The sequence below is a fragment of the Phyllobates terribilis genome, unplaced genomic scaffold, assembly GCF_046119375.1.
Source record: "Phyllobates terribilis strain yellow unplaced genomic scaffold, ASM4611937v1 Scaffold_4__5_contigs__length_816908805, whole genome shotgun sequence".
NCBI classification, from domain to species: Eukaryota; Metazoa; Chordata; class Amphibia; order Anura; family Dendrobatidae; genus Phyllobates; species Phyllobates terribilis.
The window spans coordinates 446,550,291-446,570,749 of NW_027362764.1; positions in this window are offsets into that span (position 1 = coordinate 446,550,291).

Consider the following 20,459-nt stretch of genomic DNA (forward strand, 5'->3'; position numbering starts at 1 on the left):
AATATCAGAGTGAATAAGTCAGCTTATCTCATGGTCTATTAGTTCTGGCAAGACAAACACAGCAGTGGAGGTGGCTTGTATGCTTCCTAATAGAGAGATCACAGACGTCCATGCAACACACCTGACACAAGGCTTGAATGGTGGCCAGAAAAAAGGTGAAGAAGCCTTGACTTCAATATCGTCATAAGAAGCGTCGGCTCCGGTTTGCAAAAAAGGACAAAAAAGTGGACAGTGAAAGATTGGAAACAGATGATTAGGAGCCATGAGACGGAAGTCAAAAGACTATGCTCTGAATTGTGCAATTGGGTCTGGAAGAAACAAGGGGAAAAGGGGCTAATGGATCAAGAAATTGAAGGAACTGTGAAGTTCGATGGAGGAAGCCTGATTATATGGGGTTGTTTCACAGCCAAAACCATTGGATACTTGATCAGGATCGATGTTGATCTCAATGCTGAGTTATATGTGAGTATCATACAAGACAAGTTACCTTGTACACTCGAGTACTATGTAAAGAAAGACATAGTGTTCCAGCAAGACAACGAGCATACATTGAGATTGGCGAAGAAATCTTTAAATAGCAATGAAGTTGAAGTGCTGGATTTGCCCCCACAGTCCGCAGGCCTCAACTGAATTGAACATTTGTGGCTAGAGTTGAAGAAAAAATTATACACAAACCCAAGTGAGTCGACCTGTATGCACTAACTTTGAGAACATGTAGGAGAGACCTGGGATCAGATTTCAGTTGAGACTTGCTTGAATCTGGTCAAGAGCAGGGCAGAAGGATTCCAGCAGTGTTGAAATCAAAAAATAGGTTTACAAAATACTAACAAAATAATAAAAACTAAAATTTATATTTTAGGAGCAAAACAGTAACAATGCGTTGACATGACAAGAACGTGTATAACTAATTATATGCTAAATAGTTTTAAGTCAAATTTATATATGAGATAGCCAAGATGATTGTCTATCAAATGATGATAGTCTCACATTGGAAGCAGTAGTGGATGGTGAGAAATGGAGCCAGAAAGGGAAAAGTTCAAAATATTTTTACAATTTTGCTCGTCAGTGTAGTTGTGAGCTATAACCAACACTCCTGTAGGACATAGTAACATATCCCAGAGAAGCAGCTGTGCCATATTCATCAGCATAGCATATGCTATGGTGATAGAAATGCCATGTTACAATTCATACTGGGGCAAAAGTATTATTAGAATCTGTATGTCCTCTGCTAGACATGTTTCTCTGCTACTTATTGTAGAGTGTGTGTTTGTGTGTGTATGTGTGTGTATGTGTGTGTATGTGTGTGTGTGAGTGACTGGGTGTGTGCATGTGAGTGGGTGTTCCAAACACAAAGTGCATATAATGCACATTAAGGATTATATTAATATCCACTTGAATTAAGTGCATATTTGCATAACAGCAAACTTAACTGGAGATCGCTCTTGGATTATTGTGTTTTTTACAGAATGCGGCACTTTTAAGGTTAATAATTTGTACGGATACAGTCTCATGGATAAAGATAGATTATAATTTTAGGTGATTTGGGCATCCGAAATTATGGTATAACATGTAATGCAAAGGACACAGAAGATGGACAGTGGGAGTAAAGTACTTGGACCTGTCAGAATTTGTGGGTCAAAAGGCAATTTCCCTATGTACTCTTACTGTGTGGTTGCAAGCCACTTTCAGTGTAACTGGACTGATATTGGGTCAAATCCTCATCACCCTGCTGGCAGGTATGAAAGTAGTCTGACCCAAACCTACTTTGTACACAGCATTTAACAATTTACTTACTGCGAATTTTCTCTTAACCTGCAATTGTCTGTGCAATAGACTGTAACTGCCAAATATCTGTAATATGAAATAAAATATACTGTATATATATTTAAATTTATTATTATTATTAGTATTATTATTATTATTATAATAATGACCTGTCTTTCAGATGATGATGGCTGTGCTATTCAATTACCAACTGCCTCTAACAGCTGTGGGTAAAGCAGGGCTCAATACATGGCTGTTGACTTGTTAAATGCTGCTCTCAATCTATGACAGCAGAATTTACTATGTACCTGCATGGGGGTACACTGTTCTAACAGCCCATTGTGCCTCTTTCATGTGATTATGGGGTACGGATTTGTTACCATGATGACAGAGGGTCTTCTGAAGATCTATGTGCCTGTCATTTCAGTTTTTCTGTGAATGCCAGCTTTTCACTGGTATTCATAGGAGAACATGATTTATGCTATACACAGTAGTATAGTAGTGCTTGTGTATAGTACAAGTAATGAGATGACTTCATAATCAAGTTCCCCAACAGAAATAAAAAATACAGAGAAAAAGAAAAAAACTAGAAGCGCGTTTCACAAATGCTTCAAAATTCTTTGCTTAGTTTCTGCAAGACAAAAAAGAAAATTAACTTTGAAAGCACTACAAATGTTTATCTTTTTCCTAGTACCTAAGTTCCATAGAGAAGCCTAGTGGTTAAAAATGCCAGAAAAATCCTATGCGTCGTTTAAAAAATTTCACTGAGTGTAAAGCCAATATACTTACTTTGAAAATTCTTTCCAGAAAGTCAGTTCAATTCTTTTTGAAAGTTTTCTTGCCTGATCTTAATTAAGCTATAGGTGGGCTCATGAATTGTTCATTTTAGTATTAATAGCCTTTCAAAAACCATTCTGACATTTTTTTTACGTGCTACACTGAAAATTTGTCTATCAATATGACTTAAGCTTGTGGATATCTTTCTTACTTATATTCTTCTTTTTTCTCCTACTTTCATCTTTTTTCTTTATGTCGCGAGACAATAAGGTTGTGGGCATGTTAATTTCTAGTGAAAGCTAAATTAAGTAATGAAAATTAATTTGTGTATATATGTTGCCTGTTTTGTTTTTGTGTCAAAATTGTATTACATTTTTGGCTCACAAATACAAAAAAGATAGGGGGTGGCCTTAAAGATGATGGCACCAACTGCTTATCTACATATCTGTGTTTCCACAGCTTCATCATCTATAAAGCTTCCAAGATTTCTTTAGCAAAGAGGTGATCATATAGACCTCCCTCTCACCAAAAAGAATTTGCAAACGACTTAGCAAACATTACTGGGCTGTCTCGGCTCCTTTTTGTAAGTGGACTTTGGTGACATGTCTGCAATAGAATGTTTCACATAGAAGATAAAATGGCAGAATTTGCAGCTTTGCACAATGATATGATTGGTTTACATCATGCACTGGAAGATGATCTTCAACTTAAGCATAAGATTCATGACTTTGAGGAAAAATTCAGAAGAAATAGTAATTTAGATAGTGTTACCTGACCCACATACTGTATATGTCTTACATAGTCTTCATTTTCATATTTATTGCCATCCCATATTACACATTACCCTCTCTTGTTATGTACTGCTCCGTCCCATACTTATCAGATTCTCGTTATTTTTGTTATTTATAGCACCCTTTTCTTTATTATATACCGTCTTCTCTTGTTAGATATAAACTGAAATGAATGCTGATGGAGCATGAGAAAGCTTCTTTTCTGATGTAGTAGGCTGATGGACCGGTCTTCTGGTCACCCGCTGCTCCATCAGAAGTCATTTTATATCTAGCAAGAGAGGACTATGTAATAAAGACAGGGCGCTGTGAATAACGAAAATATCAAGAATATGCTATGTAAGGGACAGCACTGTACATAACCGCAGATGACGCTTTATAAGGACCACTCCATATGTAACTAGAGAGGATGGTACATAACAAGGGACAGTGTTACACATAATAAAAGAGGAAACTATGTAACTAACTATATAACTAAGGACGGCGCTATACACAATAAATGAGTACACTATATACTAAGGAACTGTGCTATACATAATAAGGCTACATTCCTGTTTCTGTGTGCAGTGTCAGTGTGCTGCCCACTTTTACAGACCCATTTGAGCATGTCCTATTCTGATTCAAAATCGGATCAGAACAGGACATGCTCTAACCCTCACAGATCTCATTCTCAGATCTGTGATTTTCATGGATGTGTGAATGGATTTATAAAACGCTACGAGTCCATGTGGCTTCTGATAAAAAAAATGAGGCAGCGCACGGAACTATCACATGAATGTGAGAATGCAGCCTAAGGGATTTTACAATTGACTTTACCACTCCAAGTCATACAATATAGATCCAGAATAAATACTTACATCCAGTGGCTGCTGACATCTCTTCTGCTCAGTCATTTTCTTTTGTTTCTTCTCCATCTGGTCAGACCTTCATGTCAACATCTACCAGCCATGACACGTCTTGTCATAATGATTAGTGATGAGCGCGCACAAAAATGCTCGGGTACTCGTTGATCGGGTCGAGCAAATTGGAATACTCGGGTGCTCGACCCAAGCAATGAGCCCAATGTAAGTCTATGGGAAACTCGAGCATTTTTCAGGGGCTCTCTCCGGCGGTCTGCAGAGGGCCTAAAAATTGCCCAAATCGATGGAAACAGTGCTCAAATTACATGGGAACAGCATGGGGAAGACCCCTGGAAGCATCTCTGACTCCCAGATCACTGTTGTCAGCAACGTGGTCAGAGTATTACGCCACTTTTACGGACTCACAATAAAACATACAAAAACGAAACCAAAATGGATTTTCCTGGGAAATATGTTAAGGAACATCCTTTCCAGGGTATTGACTTGTATACAAGGCAAAATAAATAACCAAAAACAATAACCAAAAAAATACTCCTCCACAACTTGGGCTATCTTCACACTTAGCGTTTTTGATGTGTTTTTGCACTTTTGAATTGCTTTCAACCAAGACAAATGCATTCACCGGGAAATGTCATTTTAACATTTTACAACCTTATTTGGCCATGTGGTGTGTGACACATCATCAGACACATGCATGCAGTGCTGAAAAGACATGGGAACAGCATGGGGAAGACTTCTGGAAGCATCTCTGACTCCCAGGTCACTGCCTAAAAGTGTGCCCATCATAAATGATCCTTGGCGGATGCGAAGATGCTTCCCACCATGCACCTGTCATTGAAGACTTGCAACAATCACCGTCCACGTCCCACTGCAGAGTTCAGGTGTCTCTACCCCATTCCTTGAAATGCCAGCGCAAGTATGCAGGTAGCCACCCACCCACCCAGAGGCTGCAATACTATACTGACAAATTTTTGACAGGTGCTTGCACTTGAAATGTGGCCTTTTAGGCTTGTGGAGGTGGAAGCATTTCACAACCTCATGGCGGAGGCAGCCGAGTGTCCATACTCGGTCCCCAGCTGCCAATATATTTCCCGGTATCGCCTCCGCCTTCCACAAGCACGGGTCACACAACATTACCCGTGCCCTCCCCAATGCACTTACTGGGAAAGACCGCCTAACCACAAACACGTGGACAGGTGAATGTGGCCAGGGACGGTACGGAGCCTGTCCACAATTTTTTTGGCTGAGAGTTGTGTTTAGCTCGGTGAAAGGACTGGCATAGAGGGAAACCGTATATACCCTGCATGTCATTTCTCCCAGGAAGTCCTCTAAAGCTGCTTGCACTTGAAATGTGGCCTGAACATTACTGCTGGTACTTTTCTGTGGGAATAAACTTGCCTCCTACCAGCCTGGAATTTTTCCAGCAAACTATGGTATGACGCCATGGTATTAGCACTGCCCCCAGTACCAGTAGCGAAGCCATCCCCAATTTCCTTCTTAGGAATTTTATTTGGTAGACTTAGTGGCTGCCCAAATACATTTTCTCACAAAGGAGCTGAAGATAGAGTGGCAGTAGGTGCAAGTTTCTCGAGCCTGTTAGATATTAGAGGGTGAACGGCAGCACATTGGATCAGTGGTTAGCACTGAAGACTTGCAGCGCTGGGAACCTGGGTTCAAATCCCAGCAAGGACAACATCTGCAAGGACTTTGTATGTTCTTCCCATGTTTGCTTGTGTTTCCTCCTCAGTAAAAAAGCAGCCATAGAGTGTCCGGGAACTTTCCCACACACTTTTCTTAGCCAGGACTGCTTCTCAGCAGGGTTGGACGGTCCCACCAGAGAATCCTCTGGTGTGCCTTGCCTTCTACCTCAGGAGAGTTCATGATAGCGCGAACTTTGCAGCTGCTATGTGGCTCTTGAGCCGGTGAGAAAGGTTAGCCCTCAGAATCAAATCCTCTGGTGGACACAATGTTTTTCAATATGAAACAGCTTCTCAGTGGGAGTTGTATTTCACCACAGCCATATTCTTTAGCTCGGTGAAAGGACTGGCATAGAGGGAAACCATATCTACCCCGGCTGTCATTTCTCCGTCACCAGGTTCCGCCCATTGTCACACACGACCATGCCTGGCTGTATGTTCAGCCGTGAAAGCCACAGATCAGGCTGCTGTGTTAAAGCTTAAAACAACTCTGCAGCGCTGGGCTGTTTGTCAATTAAGCATTAAGCATGAAATCTTCAGCACAGCCTGTTGCTGCTTGGCCAAGGCAGTGCTGCAGTGCTGTCAGCTTGTGACTGCTGTGATCATTTCGAAGATGGAGGAGGAGGTGCATGAGCTGAACAATGTGATTACATTGAGGTTAAATTGGTGACACTGTTTTTTATACTAAATAAAGTTCCTATTGTTTTGGGTTTTTTACGTTATTTTTTAAGACAAATGCATTCACCGGGAAATGTCATTTTAACATTTTACAACCTTTTTTGGCAATGTGGTGTGTGACACATCATCAGACACATCCTTTTTTATTTATGATGGAGGGACTCTGAAAGTCATAAAGCCTATTTTTACAGGGACATCAGACGGCACTTACTTTTCTTAAAAGGCCAGCAGTCGGCCGTAGCTATTTTTAGAGAGCAATCAGCCGGCTAGGCTTTGTTGTTCCCATTATTAACAAGTGGGTCTCCTAAACTGTTATTGCGCATACAGTGACATCAAGGGCTGTCAAAAATTTTGACGCAACCCAATACCCCTTTGAAGAGACATACAGGAGGGTCTCAGTAAAAAAAATGTTCCCATTATAGAGGAGCGGGTCTCCTATAGTGGTAATGCCCATGCTGTGACTGCAAGGGCTGCCAAAATTTGGGAAAAACTCCAAAAAGAATTTAAAGATACATAGAGCAGGGCCACAGTAACAAGGTACGACATGTTCCCATTAGAAAGGAGAGGGTCTTCTATACAGTTATAGGGTATGCAGTGAGTCCAACTGCTGACCAATTTTAGGAAAAACCCCACAAAGAATTTAAAGACACATGGAGCAGGGCCACAGTAACAAGGTACGACATGTTCACATTAGAAAGGAGAGGGTCTGCTATACAGTTATAGGGTATGCAGTGAGTCCAACGACTGACCAATTTTAGGAAAAACTCCACTAAGAATTTAAAGACGCATGAAGCAGGGTCACAGTAACAAGGTATGACATGTTCCCATTAGAAAGGAGAGGGTCTGCTATGCAGTTATAGTGTATGCAGTGAGTCCAAAGGCTGACCATTTTTAGGAAAAACCCCACTAATAATTTAAAGACACACAGAACAGGGCCACAGTAACAAGTACGACATGTTCCCATTAGAAAGGAAAGGGTCTGCTATACAGTTATATTTTATGCAGTGAGTCCAACGGCTGACCAATTTTAGGAAAAACCCCACTAAGAAATTAAAGACACACAGAGCAGGGCCACAGTAACGACAAATTCCCATTGGAAAGGAGAGAGTCTCCCATAGTGTTGGCCTATGCAGTGAATGCAAGGGCTGGCAAAAATTTGGAGGCACTTCAATGCCCGTTGGAAGAGACGTGGAGTAGGGCCTCATAAAAAAATGTTCCCATTCGAAAGGATCGGGCCTCCTATACTTTTAATGCCCATGCACTTATTGTATGGGCTGACTAACTTTTACCCCTGGGGGGTATACATTAACAAACTGTATATAAAAAAAATTTCAAGGGCATCATAAACACCCTTTAAAAAAATTATGTGAGTGTTGCATCACGGACCATGGTCACCCTGGTGATATGGTGGTGGAGGATGTGGAGAAGGAGGAGGATAAGAGCAAATAGACAAAATACGGAAGCCTGTAACCATGTGTGGGTGTAAATAGGTGCATGGGAATACACCTCCCAAGAAAAGACACTAGATTTGAGTTTATTTTACGCTGCTATCATTCGGTGGTGTTGAGAAGTCTGGCCCAATCCAGCCCTTGTTCATTTTTATAAGAGTCAGCCTGTCAGCATTTTCAGTTGACAGGCGGATGCACTTATCAGTTATAATTCCATCAGTGGCACTAAAAACCCACCCTGTTAAAACACTGGCGGCAGGGCAGGCCAGGACCTCCAAGCCATAGAGAGCCAGTTCATTCCAGGTATCCAGCATGGATACCCAATAATTTTAAGGCACAGAGGAATCTCGGAGGACGTTGGTACGGTTGGCAAGGTACTACCTCAGCATCTTCCCAAACTTTGCACTCCTTGTGAGAGTACGCCGCGCCTCAGGGCCTGTGCAATGGGAGGGTCTGAGAAAACTCTCCCAGAACTTTAACAGTGTTCCCCTGCCTTTGCTGGATTGAAGTTGTTTCTCTCTCGCCTATACTCCTTGGTTGTCCAACAAAGTGTGCCCCCTGCTGCCAGCATTTTCAGATGGGAATTTTTTTAATAGTTCCGCATCATTGGCCTTCTGGTACTACCCCATTTTTGTAGACCTGTCCGCCTGAAGAATAAGAAATATAAAGTTCTCCTTGTAGCATGGGTGTAGAAGTGTCACCAACCAGTAATGACTGTCACCCAAAATTTTGAGAATGTGAGGGTCATGTTAAAGGCAGCGTAACATAAACTCGGCCATGCGTGCCAGACTACTAACAGGCAAGACTTCTGCGTCCTCACCAAGAGGATGACTGACCATGCTCTGCTCCTCCTCCTCCTCTCTGTCCTCTGGCCATCCACGCTGAACAGACGGTATGACAGCTGTGCAGGTAGTACCATCTATAGTGCATGAAACTAGCTCCTGTCCTTCCTCCTCCTCCTCTTCCTCATTGTCACCCAATATTCTTTGGGAGGAGATGAGGCTCGGCTGTGTGTAATCACATTGTATGGTTCCTTGCTCCATCTCATCGTGCTCCACCTGCAATGCATCCTCTTTGATTGCGTTTCAGAAGACAGAGAATGGGATGGTGACGCTAATTATGGCATCATCGCCGCTCACCATCTTGGTGGAGTCATCAAAGTTTTGGAGGATAGTACAGATGTCTGACATCCATGTCCACTCCTGAGGTCTTATGTGTGGAGTCTGAACTGAATACCGATGGCATTGTTGATGCTGGTACTCAACAACTGCCCTATTCTGCTCACAAATCCTTCCCAACATCTGCAGTGTAGAGTTCAAACGCATGGGGACATCACACACCAGTCTGTGAGCCAGAAGCTGCAAATGCTGCTGAAACACTGAAAGGGCGGCGGAAGCTGTAGCTGACTTTCTAAAATGGGCACAGAGGCGGCGTAGTTTAATAAGCAGACCCGGCAGCTCCGGATAGGATTTGAGAAACCGCTGAACCACGAGGTTAAGCACATGGGCCAGGCATGGTACGTGTGTGAGCTCGCCTCAGAGCCGCCACCAGGTTCAAGCCATTTTCACACATGACCATGCCTGGCTATAGGTACAGCGGTGTGAGACACAGATCTGCCTGCTCTTTCAGAGCTGTCCACAACTCTTCAGCATTGTGTGGTTTTTCACCTAAGCATATTAGCTTCAGCACAGCCTGTTGCCTCTTGGCCGAGGCAGTGCTGCAGTGCTTCCAGCTTGTGACTGATGTGGTCATTTTGGCGATGGAGGCTGAAGAGGGGGAGAAGGCTGAGGAGGATGAGGTGCAGGAGCTGTAGACCATGGGGGCAACCCTGATTGACCCCGGGCCCGCACTCCTTGGCGTCGGGAGGACGTGTTCCGTCCCAAGGTCCGACTGGGTCCCGGCTTCCACTATGCTAACCTGTTGAGGGAGGGCACCAATGTCCCTTCACGGTTGACCAAGTGAGTGTCAAATTATTATGTTGATTGCGCAATCAACAGAAAACCAAATGGAGACAGTGCTCTGTATGGGAGGATTCAGGGAATCTCTAACCCCATTTATTTCTACTTAGCATTTTATATTGTTTTGAGTATATCAATAGCCAATCATCTACAGCCATACTACAGGCTTGAACCAATGTTAGTACAATTATTACGGAAATACACATATGGTCATATTATCGTTAGTTCGGTGCATGGTGGAAAGTTACAAGGTCGTACATCCCGGCTCAGACTAGCTAGATAACAGGAGCAAGGTGTCTCATAGAATGTTCCTGAGAGAAAAGGTTATTGTGGGAAAGTTACGTGTGAATCATGAAGGAAAGAATGTATGTTATGCAAAGAGTATAATAACATGATTTTGAAGCAAGCAGACAAAATGGAATTGACATAGCATGAGTATCAATATGTCCTTTACTCTTGGATAGCATGAATATTAATATGTCCTTTACATTCCCCCCTAAAAATGATGTTATTATCAACAATAGTGGTACTTTTCCATGGTCATGTTTTGAGCCTGAGGGACATTGGTCTTCACTCAATTAGTGCCCTTGTTACTAGTTGAGACTGTCGTGGCATGTCCATCCCCCCTTGTTTGTTGACATAATCATAAAGCTCTGATCTTCAGATGTGAGGTGGGTTGGGGCTTGCGTGTAAAGGTCATCAATCCCTTGTCATCCAGGTCCTCAATGATGGTCACATCTGGGAGGTCCGTGTAAAGTAGCACTGGATGTTGGTTGACAGCGTCCTCCTTGCTCTCTGATGATTGACAGGTTTTCCTCATGAAAATGGGATACAATAAAAGACTAGTTTTAGTAAAACATATATTAACAAGATGCAAGCAGCAATATGCAACACTCCTTGTAATATTCCAGCAATCCATCCACCAATCCCTTTAAGCCAATTAGCAGGATTTAAAAAGGAAAACGTATCAGACCACCAACTGTCTTTGGTCAATTCATTATGTTTGTTATATTCTTCCCTGAGTTTCCTAATGTCTTCCATTTTAGTCTTTAACCATATGGTAGAGTCGGGGTCAATAGAGTGACAACAGACTGGGCTTATAACCTGACACATTCCTCCTTGAGCTGCTGTCAAATAGTCCAGCACTAAAGTATGTTGATTGGCTACTATAATAAGCTGATTCTGCACCGCAACAGTAGTATTAATTACTTCCAAAATATTCCAAATCTGGTCATCTTAGTAGTCAGTGACTTCCACTAATTTGTCCCACATTTGTGTTACCATAGGGTAGAGCAAGACAGTACTGGCTATCTTATTGGGTATACTCTTTTGTACTAAATGAGGTCTTCCTGATGGGCGTGGGGTGTTGTCCTTAGCACATTTATAGATGGTATGAAGAGGGATGTTTCTCATATCTACTTTAGTATGGGGAATAAGATATGTGGCTGGAGTTAGCCGGGCCAACGTACAATCCCCCCCTACTCCAACTGGGAGCCATTTGTACGCATTATTCCCACAGAGCCAATATGTGGCTGATGGGAGATCCCATAATGCAGATTGCTCTAATACTTATTTATGTACCAAATCGATGAAAACGGTGTTATTTGATAACATACACCACGAAGACATTTGTCCCCAGGGGGCTACAATATCCAACATCCGGATTGCCACATGTTGTATCACTAGGCTTATATTCAGAAAATTCATGACAACATATCCAGTATGAAACCTGCCAGAGGTGTCAACATATCTGGATCCATCCGTATATAACGTAAGTTCTAGATCATCCAAGCGTACTTCCCCCACTAAAACAAGTGGAGCTGACTCCGCAGTAATTGTTTCCAGACAATCATGCGGTGGAGCCTCTTTCCCCTCTCCATCAGGTGCTGGTAGCAGGGTGGCCAGGTTGATGGTGGTGCACCGATGTAATTTCACATTTTCTGGCAATATCAATGAACACTGCAGCCACAGGTGTCTCTGTGTGGACAGATATTTAGGTTGCTGTAAAGCCAAAACAGCCGCAATATCGTGTGGAGCATAAATGTGAGTCGCAAGTCCAAGGATGATGTCCGCCGTCTTTTCTAGTAACTGCTGTGTGGCGTGGACCACTTGTAGACAGCTGGCGGAGGCCCTGGCTACCGGGTCCAGATGCGCTGAGTAATAACCGACTGGGCACTGCTTTGTACAGTGTCTCTGTGTGAGTACCCCGGCTGCATGTCCTCCCATCTCAGAGACATACTAATGGAAAGGTTGAGCATAATCCGGATTTCCAAGGGCAGGGGCTGTCATTATCCTTGATTTTAGTTGCTCAAAGGCTTGTTGCAGCAGTTCTTGGTGGTCCTTGTTGTTTACATCAACCAGAGTGTCTTCTTTTAATGCATCATATAGGGGTTGCATCAGAAGTGAGGCGTCTGGGATCCATTGTCTGCAATATGTGCATAGTCCAAGGAACCGTTGCAGATCTATGGGATCTTTTGGAAATGGTAGCAGGTGGATGGCCGTCTTTCTTTCTTCTGTGTGATGTCTGGCACCCCGAGTAAGGCAGTGACCTAAGAAAACCACTTTACCGAGGCAAAACTGAAGTTTCGAGGCTGAGACTCGACAATTCAGTTTTGCTAGATTCTTGAAGAGGCTAACACTGGCCCTGATGGACATTTGCTCCATGGGGGCACACAAGAGAAGATCATCCACGTATTGTAATAGTACTACCTCAGAGTTGTCCAGCTGCCACGGCAGCAGACAGCTAGACATGTTTTTATTGAAGCAAATCCACGCAGTTTAAAAATTTCCAAATTACATCGGGGAATCTCACATGGACAAAACGCAACGCTTTTCAAACACAGAGCTGTGTTCCTTGTCAAAGCTGACATGCATATTACACTCTATAGTATTATATCCAATAACAACCAATCAGATCGATATGCTTGGTCACATGAGAGTGTGAACAGGGTGCATAATTAGTGTGAGCCAATCACATAAAATGGAAAAAACAATAAAACCATTATAGAGAGAAAGAACAAGAAAAGAGTTAAAATTAATTTTAACATGGAATGTTACATGAAATAGATAAAATAAACTGACAGAAACATGAAGTAGAATCAATAGTGAAACATGATTTCACGGCGTGCATTGAGTCCATCTGGGAAATGGGATCCAAGGTTGTAAATCCAGAATGCTTCTCTGGTGAGTAAACGGTGTCTGGAATCTCCTCCTCGATGTGCAGGTTTAACCCTCTCTATACCAATGACCTGTGGAGAACTGCACGATCTCTGGTCAAATTGAATAAAATGCCTAGAGGTATGTGAAATATTACGGTTGGTACTATAAAGAGAAGATATATCAGTTAAATGTTCTGAAATGCGAACTTTAAGATTTCTTGTTGTGCAACCAACATATATAAGATCACAAATTTTGCAAAGAATTATATAAACCACATTTGTGCTGATACAATTTATGTGTCCTTTGATTTTGAAAGTTTCTGTGTGGTTATAATTGAAAAATTATTTAGTTGCTGATGAATATTTGCATGTCCGACATCTATTTTGGCCGCACTTATAGAAACCAGAGTAATTTATCCAAGTATTACTTTTTAAATTATTGGAGGAGAAAAAAGACGGTGAAACGATGTTACCAATAGTGACACCTCTCCTTGCTACTACAGAGCAATTGGATTGTAAAATTTTAGATAAAGTTGCATCCTCATACAAAATGGATATGTGTTTGAAAAAAATAGATTTGATTATATTAAACTGAGGGCTATACTGCAATGACCAGACTAGTCTATTAGAATTATTGTGAACAATACGTGGTCCCAAATTTTGGTGTCTCTTGTGTTTGATTATATGTTTGGCTCTACCCAGGTTCCATTTAGGATACCCCCTTTCTGAAAGTTTGGACCATGTATGTGTAAGTTCTGTAGATAGAGTGTTTTCATCATTGCAGTTCCTTGCAACACGTGTGAATTCACCCACAGGTAATGCTTTGATAGTATGGGGCGGATGACTACTACTTGCATGCAAAATAGTATTTCCAGACTGTGGTTTACAGTAAGTACTAGTCAATATGTGTTGATCTGGGATACCCCGCAAATTCAAATCCAGAAATGAAATGGCAGAAATTTCAACCCTATGCGTAAATGTGAGTTTGCAATGATTGACATGTAAAAATTGCACAAAGTCGGGTATGGCAGACACATCGCCTGATGAAACGAACAGTAGGTCATCTATGTACCTGCCATACCAGACCAGGTGTTTGGTAAAAGGATTATCAGTACTGTAAAGATAACCTTCCTCCCAATAGGCCATAACTAGATTGGCCAATGATGGGGAATGTTTAGCACCCATTAACAGGCCTCTAGATTGTAAATAATATTGGCCATCAAAAGAAAAATAATTACATGTCATAAAAAAATTGACCACTTGTATAATAAATGTACATAGGTCTTCCGTATAATCACTGTATTTTTTCAAATGATATGAGAGTGCTTCCACTGTAATTTCTCAGGGAATTGAGGTATATAATGCCGTTACGTCACAAGCAATCCATGCAAAGTCTTGTCTCCAAACTATATTAGAAAGTTGTCCCAAAATATCTCCAGTATCTTTGAGAAAACCAGCTGTTCGTTGTGAGAATGGTTGCAAAAGCAAGTCAACCCACACACTTAATCGTTCAGTGACCGATCCTATGCCCGAGATGATGGGCCTCATAGGGGGTGGGCTGACTCCCTTATGTACTTTGGGCAATGCGTGCATAATAGGGGTGATTGGAAAATCTACCAAAAGGTAATCTCTTTGGTTTTTAGATAATACACCCAACATATAACCGTCACTTACAATTTCATAGGTTTGTTTTTTAATATCTACAATCGGATCACATCTTAATTTACGATATGTGGATGAATCCTCCAATAAAGATGCAACCTGGGATCTATATGTGTCAGTGTCCAGCACAACTACTAAGCCCCCCTTATCAGCCATGCTTATAACAATATGTGGCATATTTCTCAATTCCTGCAATGCTTGATAGTGTAAAGATGATAAGTTATGGTGGGAACCATGATGTTATGATCTGCTACAAGCACGAAGGAAAGAAAGGAGATCTGTCCCTACAATAGAACTAAGCTAGATCCCTATGATGTAATGGGGAACCTGATCCTGCGATCAGACCCGCTAAAGTCCTCGGCTAGTCTGTACGAAGACCTATAGATTCAAGGGAGGGATCCCTACAAGAACTAGGGACTGGGATAAACTAGGGACTGGGACGCAAACACAGCAACCCCCCCAGGCATGACAACTCGCCGAAAGAAATATTTTTAACATCACATAAATCCAATGTTCTGAATTTGTCAAAACAAGTTTTAACTCAGAAACAAGACGAAGTTCTTTAACTTGACTTGAATTTCGTACCAGACCGTAATTTCAACCTTTTCTCCACTCTATTGGATCTGAATAGATTCATACGGAATCTTATTATCCAAAAACACTTTGTAACAGAGGATAATGAGCAACCTGAACCCCCTCAAATTACTGTCAATGAATACAGAGACTTGAATTTCAAGGAACCGATGTCTTTATTGCATTTGCAGGATCTCCAGAATCCTTTAGAACCGGTTTCTATTTAAACCTCGATGTCTACTTCGTTCAAAACAAGAAATTCTTCTTTTTATCCCTTACAGACAAGGGTGGACTGTATGGATCGCTTCAAGGATACAATGGAAAGAGAGCTCAAATCGCTGGCAGAGGATGTCAAGCATCATGGTTCCCACCATAACTTATCATCTTTACACTCTCAAGCATTGCAGGAATTGAGAAATATGCCACATATTGTTATATGTATGACTGAAAAGGGGGGCTTAGTAGTTATGCTGGACACTGACACATATAGATCCCAGGTTGCATCTCTATTGGAGGATTCATCCACATATCGTAAATTAAGGTGTGATCCGATTGTAGATATTAAAAACCAAACCAATGAAATTGTAAGTGACGGTTATATGTTGGGTGTATTATCTAAAAACCAAAGAGATCACCTTTTGGTAGATTTTCCAATCACCCCTATTATGCACGCATTGCCCAAAGTACATAAGTGAGTCAGCCCACCCCCTTTGAGGCCCATCACCTGGGGCATAGGATCGGTCACTGAACGATTAAGTGAGTGGGTTGACTTGCTTTTGCAACCATTATCACAACGAACAGCTGGTTTTCTCAAAGATACTGGAGATGTATTGGGACAACTGTCTAATATAGTTTGGAGACAAGACTTTGCATGGATTGCTTGTGACGTAACTGCATTATATACCTCAATCCCCCGAGAAATTGCAGTGGAAGCACTCTCATATCATTTGAAAAAATACAGTGATTATACGGAAGACCTATGTACATTTATTATACAAGTGGTCAATTTTCTTATGACATGTAATTATTTTTCTTTTGATGGCCAATATTATTTACAATGTAGAGGCGTGTCAATGGGTGCTAAACATTCCCCATCATTGGCCAATGTAGTTATGGCAAATTGGGAGGAAGGTTCTCTTTACAGTACTGATAATCCTTTTACCAAACACCTGGTCTGGTATGGCAGGTACATAGATGACCTACTGTTCGTTTGGTCAGGCGATGTGTCTGCCCTACCCGACTTTGTGCAATATTTACATGTCAATCATTGCAATCTGACATTTACGCATAGAGTTGAAATTTCTGCCATTTCATTTCTGGATTTGAATTTGCGGGGCATCCCAGATCGACACATATTGACTAGTACTTACTGTAAACCACAGTCTGGAAATACTATTTTACATGCAAGTAGTAGTCATCCGCCCCATACTATCAAAACATTACCTGTGGGTGAATTCACACGTGTTGCAAGGAACTGCAATGATGAAAATACTCTATCTACAGAACTTCCACATACATGGTCCAAACTTTCAGAAAGGGGGTATCCTAAATGGACCCTGGGTAGAGCCAAACATATAATCCAACACAAGAGACACCAAAATTTGGAACCACGTATTGTTCATAATAATTCTAATAGACTAGTCCAGTCATTGCAGTATAGCCCTCAGTTTAATATAATCAAATCTATTTTTTTCAAACACATATCCATTTTGTATGAGGATGCAACTTTATCTAAAATTTTACAATCCAATTGCTCTGTAGTAACAAGGAGACGTGTCACTATTGGTAACATAGTTTCACCGTCTTTTTTCTCCTCTAATAATTTAAAAAGTAATACTTGGATAAATTACTCTGGCTTCTATAAGTGCGGCCAAAATAGATGTCGGACATGCAAATATACATCAGCTACTAAAGAATTTTTCAATTATAACCACACAGAAACTTTCAAAATCAAAGGATACATAAATTGTAACAGCACGAATGTGGTTTATATAATTCTATGCAAAATTTGTGATCTTATATATGTTGGTTGCACAACAAGAAATCTTAAAGTTCGCATTTCAGAACATTTTACTGATATATCTTCTCTTTCTAGCACCAACCGTAATATTTCACATGCCTCTAGGCATTTTATTCAATTTCACCAGAGATCGTGCAGTTCTCTACAGGTCATTGGTATAGAGAGGGTTAAACCTGCACATCGAGGAGGAGATTCCAGACACCGTTTACTCACCAGAGAAGCATTCTGGATTTACAACCTTGGATCCCGTTTCCCAGACGGACCCAATGCACGCCGTGAAATCATGTTTCATTATTGATTATACTTCATGTTTCTGTCAGTTTATTTTATCTATTTCATGTAACATTCCATGTTAAAATTAATTTTAACTCTTTTCTTGTTCTTTCTCTCTTTAATGGTTTTATTGTTTTTTCCATTTAATGTGATTGGCTCACACTAATTATGCACCCTGTTCACACTCTCATGTGACCAAGCATATCGATCTGATTGGTTGTTATTGGATAAAATACTATAGAGTGTCATATGCATGTCAACTTTGACAAAGAACACAGCTCTGTGTTCGAAACACGTTGCGTTTTTTCCATGTGAGATTCCCCGATGTAATTTGGAAATTTTTAAACTGTGTGGATTTTCTTCAATAAATATTTGCACTTTTGGAAGCTGGTTTCTTCAACTTTTTTTCATGCAAACACGTGAGGCCACACGTACCCGTGCCTCCTTCCAAAGCCTACAGCAATCAGGTGAGCTGAATCTACTTTCCCCTTTTTTCAGCTAGACATGTTCTTTGCAACTGATTAGGGCTATTCTGCGCTCCCTGCGGCATCACCATCCAAGTCAATTGCCTGCCTTGATATGTAAATGCAAACAGAAACTGACAGTCTTTGTGTAGTGGAATGAAGAAAAGGCATTTGCTAAATCAATTACTGTAAACAAGGCTGCTGTAGATGGTATTTGTGAGAGAAGTGTATGTGGGTTAGGCACCACAGGAGTTTCCAAGACTGTCGCTGCATTTAGTACGTAAACCCTGGACACTAACAGCTGGCAATGAGTTTTAATATGTAAGGAGAACCCAAGGTCCTTTTAGACTTGCAAAAGGCGCCCACAAAACTGCTCAACCGACTCTGCCTTCTCTTGAGTGACATCTGTGAGGGCAGTAGATTGATCAGCCAGCTCATCCTGAGCCCATATTTGAAGGGATTGACAGAAGTCAACCCTACTCTCATACGTATTGGCGTCTAATGCTCTGTCACACACTGATCATGATGATCTTCCTCCTACAAATTCTGGGTGTAGTGTGTATTGCTGCCTGTATTCCGGGGGTGCCAAGATGGCCGCCACCAGAAGGAAGCATACAACAGGAAGGGTGCACCAAGATGGCCGCCACCAAAGGGACTTCTGGTCAGAGGCCGCAGGTGATGCAATGGGTGTAGCAACATGGCCTCTGCAGGAAGGGTTGAAACTTTGGGCGGACAAAGGTATAACAGATGAGGATGGGGCACAAGGAGTGTCTTGGGTAGTAGCGAGGGGTGGGCCTCTTGGACGGGGTGCATGACATGCAACACAATATTCTGCTAACAATGGATTCTGCTGGCCACAATTAATACAGCTCAATTCCCCCATCCCCATCAGCCATTATTGGGCGGTGGCTGGAGAGCAGTATCTTTGTAATACACATAACATGGCATCTTTCCCTTATTGTCTGTATTTTATTCCTCCACCCACCCTTCTTTGACAAATTCTCTGCTGTTCTATACCAAGCCAAAGCTATTTGTAACAATCCTTTATCTTCTAACTTGCCCTTTTTCTTCTTAATAATTAACTGTCCCTTATCTGGTAGCTCTCATATTTTAGTTAACTGTTTAAGTTTCTGCACATACTTTTTCCCTTCTTTCGATAAACTCAGCGCAGCCTTTTTTCCACATCTGCTTCATTTTGTAGCACAAAACAGCCAATCTTTGTTACAGGGCTAGATAATTTTCCCTTCTTTACATAAAGATAATTGAAATAACCAGGCTTCATCTCCTCCTCTATCTCAACATATCCTTCATCACAAATCTCATGTGCAACTTTTCTAAACTTTACAGCGTCTCCCAACAATCCACAGTCAACTAATCTATCCCTTTTCTGCCAGATGCCTTTGTCCCACAACGGAGGCTGAAGTATCCCCTCCACAGGAAAATTTAACACCTTAAACACTTTTGGTGCATTCTTAAATGATCTTTTCCCCTCTCGACCGACCATGATATTCTTCAAATCCTCTCCCTCCTGCAGAGGAGACAATTTCTTTCTGCTCCACGGAAACAATGATTAATCACTACAACTGACAAAAGATCATTGACTTGTGCACAGAACGAGTCGGGACCACAGCTACTGTTCCACTGACTTCACCCCTCCCGTCGGGGGAGTCACATGTACGGTCTAGGTGAAAGGAGGAGGGCTCACGTCTGCAGCCCTCCGGACACTTGATATATGTATATCTGTGTCCGTGTCCTACCCAATCTTCGATCACCTCCCGTGAACAGGTCTAGGTGAAAGGAGGAGAGCTCTCGCCTGCAGCTCTCCGGACACTAGATATGGTTATATCTGCGTGCATATCCTTCCCATTCTTAGATCACCTGCCGCAACTGAACCTAACAGTGTTCAGTCTCCAAAGGATCTTTGTCAGAAGTTAAGGAAGATTCACACAATATTCACTTGTCAATCCGAGGTGATACTGCTTTGAAAGTTATCAATATCAGACCCCTAATGGGACTATACCCCTGATAGTCTCTCCTTTGACTCTATCAAACCAAGATGTCCGGACATACTGCAAACAACCACACACCACATGGAAACCACGCCAAACGGTCAGTATCACTAGTAAAGAACTCGTGCACATACCGTGGCTTTTTGTGTGGGATGATCAGTCCCAATTCCAGTGGGGGAGGATGAAAGCAAGTCTCTCTTTGTGGACGTACAGGGGTGGTGGGGCGTCCCTGGTTAGGGATCCGAGTCATGGCACCAAGCTGTTGAGGGAGGGCACAAACGTCCCTTCACGGTTGACCAAGTGAGTGTCAAATTATTATGTTGATTGCGC